Source organism: Struthio camelus, chromosome 1 (assembly GCF_040807025.1).
Source record: "Struthio camelus isolate bStrCam1 chromosome 1, bStrCam1.hap1, whole genome shotgun sequence".
Classification (NCBI taxonomy): Eukaryota; Metazoa; Chordata; class Aves; order Struthioniformes; family Struthionidae; genus Struthio; species Struthio camelus.
Window position 1 is genome coordinate 146,309,679 of NC_090942.1, and position 6,334 is coordinate 146,316,012.

Consider the following 6,334-nt stretch of genomic DNA (forward strand, 5'->3'; position numbering starts at 1 on the left):
TTGACAGATAAACAAATGTTCTTGATTGCAAGATGTTTACATTAAGAACCAAACCTTTAGCTGGAGGAAAAAGATCATCAGAGTAATTCTATACCCTCGATTCTTTTTTTTTTTTTTTTTTAATTGTGATGGGTTAATATTTGTCATTCAAGTCACATGCTCTATATTGTCTTTTGTGTTTTTTGTTGTTATTGTTTTTGTATTAGAAACTGGAAGGAAACTGAAGTGCTAAGAGCAAGTCTGAAGACAAATGAGTTCATACGTAAATGAAGACTTTTTTGATGTGGATGAGAATGTTACTGCATTCAGATATGCATATTAGTAAATATTTAAAGAGTTGGAGGCAAGCAGGACTCACTTTTAGCTGTAAACATCTGACATTAGTTTAGCAAATTGTAATATTGATACTCTACTCTGAAGTAGTCTCACTAAAGTGGTATATTTCAGAATTTTTTTTAACTTATGGTTTTGTTGAGTTTCCTGCTATTCCTAGATCCTTTCTGCGTAGTTGTCTCAGACTTAATTTTATAAGTTTATACTAAACTTGTGTAATTAAAAGCACAAATTAGTATATATGTATATAATGAATACAATACAACTAAAGCACAGCAACTGTGCAAAGATGTAAATTTTTGTACTTTGCAGAGCTGATTTTTATTTTTCAAATAATGTTTTTCAACAAGTTCTCTAGGGATAAAAATCTTAAAAGGATAAATGAGTTTTTCATCATCTTATATACATTTTATAATTCTTTGTAAAAACTAAAAATAATTAAGTTTTAAAAAAAAGATTTATACCTAAAATTTCCAATGCCTCACACTTGCAACCATAGTACTTGAAAGCAGAAAGACAAGAGCATATTTTATTGTTGATTCAAGAAACATCTGACTGGTTAATTCATGAAGGTTTGTTAGTGTTGTCTCTTTACAGACTAGGATAATGAGTAATGATACACTGTCTAAAATTAGATTCCTCATGTGAAGACTCTGTAGACATGTAATTCAGTGCACACTGATAAAAGAGCTCTCATAAGTTCCCTGACTGGATCTTACAGGAGTTGTTCGCTCTCTAAGCTTACTATCGTCTCCAAATTTAAAGCACGAGCCATAACAGATTCTTTTCATTATTGAAGCAGTTGTTGTTGAATGCTTAGCACTTCTGAATATCAAGGCGAAGACTGAATATGTATTAGAGCCGGTCCTCTGCTCCATGTGTGGGAATGTTCTAAAGTCTCTACTGCCAGGAATTCCATATGTACAGAGTTGCAACCTTAGATACAAGGAGTCTCTCTTTGATCCTTTACTAACAACTTTCTATATGGGTCTCTGGCAGCTTGGGTACACTGTATTTAGGAAATATTTGCAATGTTGCTTCATTTTAAATAACACCAAATATCACTCTGTGTGTGTATGTATGTATCTATGTATATGAGTATACATAAAGATGAAGGTAGATTATATATGAATCGGGATCTTTTTCAGGTGTTTTTTTTTTTGTTTCATAAAGTGATACTTATGACAATATAGGGAAATTGATTTTGAAGTGCTTAGATTTCAAAACACAAATACATTCTTTTAGATGTTATGTTTTTGATGACTTTTCATGAAATTGTTATATTTAGACCAAACGTGTTTTTTGAAAAGCACATCAGTTCACTGGAGTTCTTTGATGACTCTATATAAAACTTAAAACTGTTTAAGTAGATCATATAGCCCCAAAAACTGTTCTCCATATTTTTGTTCTAAAATACCATAAGAAATCTAACCCAAAGGCTAATTTTTCTGAACTAAATTCAGCATGCTTAAAAAGTAGGAATTCTAGTAATAACTAATAAAATTACTATGTCAGTAATTTTCTGATCAAGTTATAGCTGGAGTTTATTGGTAGAAAAGTTACCTCTGTTTTTGTTGCCTAGTTCTTAATAATGCAGAAGTGTAGGAAAATAGTAGATGTGCTTGAAGAGTTTGCAATTTCTAGGTCATTAGATCTATCCCTCTGTAAGAAGTACAAATTTGTAAGAGATCGTATAACTGTTTTTGCAAAAATGCAAATTTTATTTGTGTAACAGAATCATGACACTTCAAAGCGGTGATTCTGGAACATCAAAAAGTTATCTTGATAATGTTACGCAAATGCCGCAGGTTGATGGCCCCAGCTGCCACTCACTGAAAACTGTATAAGAATATGATTCTCTATGCATTTCCTGTATTTTATTATATCATTTTAACATGGTAAAAATACATTATTCTCTTCAAAAAAGAAAAAAAAATTCTGTTCCGCTATATTTATGTCCATGAAGTTAAATATTCCAAGTCAATTAAAAACTGAAATACATTAAAACAAAATTTAGTATCTAAAAGGAAGCAAGTACTGTTCCACTTTTAAATGTATAAGCTTACAGTATTTTATGGAATCTGAGTACCACAAAAACAGTTTCATGTTAAAAGATGTATATACTGCCATAAGCAGGTATCCTAAATATAAAGTTCTTTTTGCGAAAATTGACACCTGAACTGTGTTTAAGTCTTCAAACCTGAAGAAATGAAGTTGCATTTGAATAAATGTGCCACATTGGTGATTAGAAGTTTTGAATGCTTGAACAGCACGAGATAGTGGCTTTTCTTTCTGTCTGTGAATCTTATCCATTGCTGGCAGTGGATGCACTGACACTCATTATGATAGAGACTAAAGAAACAAATATAATCTTATTAATTATGCTCATCCGCTAACTTTACGTTGTTTCCACAGCCATGAGTACATACACCTAACTACTCACCTCGTCAATATGCTTTCCAGTACAAAATCCTTTCCACTTTTTTTAAATTAAAATCCTTAACAAAAAAAATCTTTGGAGCATTATTTTTAAATGATAAATTATTTTCTCTACAGTCTTGAACTTGATGAGCTGTAATTATCCACCCATTTTATTTATTTGCACAAATGAGTCAGTTTTATTTTAAGTCTTTGCTGGGATTTAATGGACCACTAATGTAGTTCCATCTGTGTGCTAAATAAGAAGTTCCCAGATACACAGTGCACTAAGGACTCTGGATTTTTTTTTTTTTTAATTCAGCTAACTAGAACACTTTTTAAGTATGGTATTCTCTGAAGTTCATTTTATTATAGTTGCTCCTGTTAACATGTATTTTTTGCATACAGACTGTTGCATAAGGACTGTTTTCTTATAAAAGCCCATAGGCCTTTCATATTTCTTCTGCTTTGGTGAACAAGAATGTTAAACACTGAAAAACAATCTTTATTTTTGAGTTTTATATATATATATTTTTAATTGCCCAATTTGAGGTTTTAAGTGAGTAAATGTGCATTGTAAACACAATTGCCTTGTAACCAAACAGTAAAAATGCTTCATGGTTTAAATGGAGAACATGCTGTAGATTTTCCTGTAAATTAGCTTGATCAATGAATATGTGTGCTACTGAGCTTTAACTAATGTGATCTTCCAGTGTAGAAAAGTCATTGTTAATTGATCAAAATATAGGTACTAAACTATGTTTAAATGGATGAACAGGGATTTTGTAGTTTTGAAAGCAATTTAAAATATGGCTGTTCTTCAGCCCATCTGCTTGCCATTCAGAAGAGTTGTCATGCAGTGCTTCCTATGCTATAGAATTATTTTTCAGCTTTCAATGACTGTAGCATGATTCCTTTTTGTACTGTACTGTGTACAGACTTCCCATGTTTTGCACTTTTCTATGGCAAACCTGACTGCTTTATAAATACTCTATGTAGTAAGTAGTGATAGTGGTAGCAGGCATTGATGTACTACATAATCAGTTTGAACTGCTAGACTTCCCAGGTTAACTTGGACTAATGTTATATGTTGCTGGTTGCTTGTCGTAGCTCACATGTGTAAGTACTGTTCAAAGTTACAAAGTCAGCCCTCATTGCACAATGGAAATCACTGTGATCTGTATATAAACCCTAGTAAAAATTTATTGCTGTTTAATTTATGTAATATCTGTCAAATCTGGATTCATTTAATAAACCTTTATATCTTTTTAAAAGTTTAAATCTAGTTTGCTTCCATTTATGTTGGGAGGAGGCACAGGTTCTTCATCCAGTATAATCTGAGTGAGAAAGGAGAGCAGTGGAAAAAACTACTGTTCCTTATTTTCAGGAGTTAAATCTTTTCAGGACTTATATCTTTCTGGAGCAAGACACAAGTGGTGGAGCATATTTCAGTAACTGCTGGCACAGGAGTTCCAGCAACTGTATTTTTCAGTTCATTTCAGGTAGTGCTCTCATTCTAAGAGGTGTTAACTCAAACATCTCATTAATGATGCTATGGTCCTAATTGGTTCAGCATTTTCACAATTTAATAACCTGAACACCCTCCTGAACGCTCATTTTATAGTGCCCCATTTCTTTAAGCTTACAATGTCAGACACACCTAACTAAACCTTTATTTCATCTTCCATCAGGAACTTCAGAAGTCTACTTTTACTAAAACTGATGTAACATTTAATGTTAAATTACTTCTCCCTGGTCAACTGCATTTTTTTTCTTGCCCACTAGAGATCTTTACCTGGAAGAGATAATTATGTAGACAAGTACTACACAGTGTCCATATAGACTACTGTGTTCATAGACTGGACACAGTTTGCTCTAGTTCAGAGTTTGTTTTTTAACCTAGAATTTAATGCTTTCTTTCTGCCTCTCCTAAATGTAAATTTTGTGTGTTGGCATTTTTCTCATGTAAATCACTGTCATGTGCCTCAAAACTCTGCTAATGGAAAGTGAAGGAGCACTGCAATGAGCCCTGGCAAGCTTTTAGTCATGTCTTAGACATGAATCAAAGGAAAAGAACTGCTCAGTTGGAACGCAACAAATTTTTAAATGTTAGCATGCATCCAGAGTGTTTGTAAAGAATTTGGTTTGGCAACTTGTTCTTACTCCAGCCTCTTGTGATGTAGTAGAGGGAAGTTTTTTGTTTGTTTTAACCTGAGTACTGTTAACTTCTTTGGTTGCATATGACCTGTGTTGGATAAGGTAAATCACTTTAAATATACTTTCTCACTAATGAAAGGCAGGTAGCTTTCATTGTTTAATAACATTTTTTTGGTCTGGATCATATGTTACTTGCAACCCCCAAATCTATCTCAGCTTCATTGTTCATCAGCCCTTTGTACTGCAAAACATTGTTAGAACAGTATTTGACAAGAACACACCCTTCTGCAACACCCGCTCTGCCCAGCACATGTGCACACAATTTCTTTCCCCGCACACAGCAACTTGGTGGCACTACTTCCTACATCTTTAACTTTGTCTCCGTTTTGATTCTTTTTGATTTAGTTTATTTTGTTTCTTTTTAACCTCTGAAGTAATTCAGCTTTAGTTCAGGCTCTTAGCTGTATTTCGCTGTTAACCAATAACCCTGTGTTATGAGAAATAGCTAAAAGTCACTGGCACTCCCTCAACTCTGGTGCTTGCCCAGTGCTTTGTGAATCTTTGTTTGATATCAAACTCTTCCTTTTCTGAATGTTTGCTAGCAGCCACAATCTCAACTTCCAAATTTACCCATTTTTTCATAGGGTAGTGAATGCAGGTCTCGGTAGCAGAGTCTAGCTGTCCCCCTGCTCTTCCCTTTCTGCTTTTCATCCACGCTTCCAAAAAAACCACACGTGAATGTATGTCAACTTCATATTTATCCTTTAAACCAGAAGTATTGTAAAGCTTTAGCAACAGCAATTGTAAGAATGTCTTTCAGTCTATCCAGCTATTTTTCTAATCTTGCCCTGAAAAAGTCTGAATTGTGATGACAGAAAATTTCACCTGTACGTGTAGCTGGGAGATAAGCTTGAAGGATACTTTGCAGACAGGTTTACAAAACTGGTCTGGGAAGGGAGATGCCTATATTGGAAGTGTATTGCATCCCTAAAAATACATGGTTCCTGTAGTATCAGCAACCTCACTTTCTCTTACACTTACTCAGATATCTGTTATCCACTGTTGCTTGGCTGGGTAAGTTTGAAATAAAGAACAGTGCAGCAGGTGTTTCAGAGATTTTCTTTTTTTCTCTGTATTCACTTCACTTCAATTCTTCAATTTCAATACTTCAATATTTCAAATTCACTTCAATACTTCAATTTTTTTCCTGCTGTCATTTATAAAAAAAAAAAAAAAAAAAAATCACAGAGACATTACCTTGTATAGCAATAGCTGTAGCTTGCTATTGTGAGTGATGTTTGAGAGACTCCTTTCTTCCCCTCCTCTGGGGAATATAAAACCTGTTTACTGCAAATTTTACTTGATATTTGATATGCAGAATGTTTAGCAGGTAAGCAAATTTTAAGTTCTGATACCACAGATTTAA

General features: G+C 33.6%; 1 protein-coding gene across 2 annotated transcripts in view; it reads left to right on the forward strand.

Annotated features, from left to right (window-relative positions):
* PRKX (protein kinase cAMP-dependent X-linked catalytic subunit) overlaps window positions 1-4,032 on the forward strand; it is a 57,222-nt gene extending 53,190 nt beyond the window's left edge. For both annotated transcript variants that reach the window (XM_068921694.1, XM_068921704.1), the window contains exon 9: window positions 207-4,032. The gene's annotated coding sequence lies outside the window, so the exon portion shown is untranslated. The remainder of the gene's footprint in view (window positions 1-206) is intronic.
* Window positions 4,033-6,334: the final 2,302 nt, after the last annotated feature.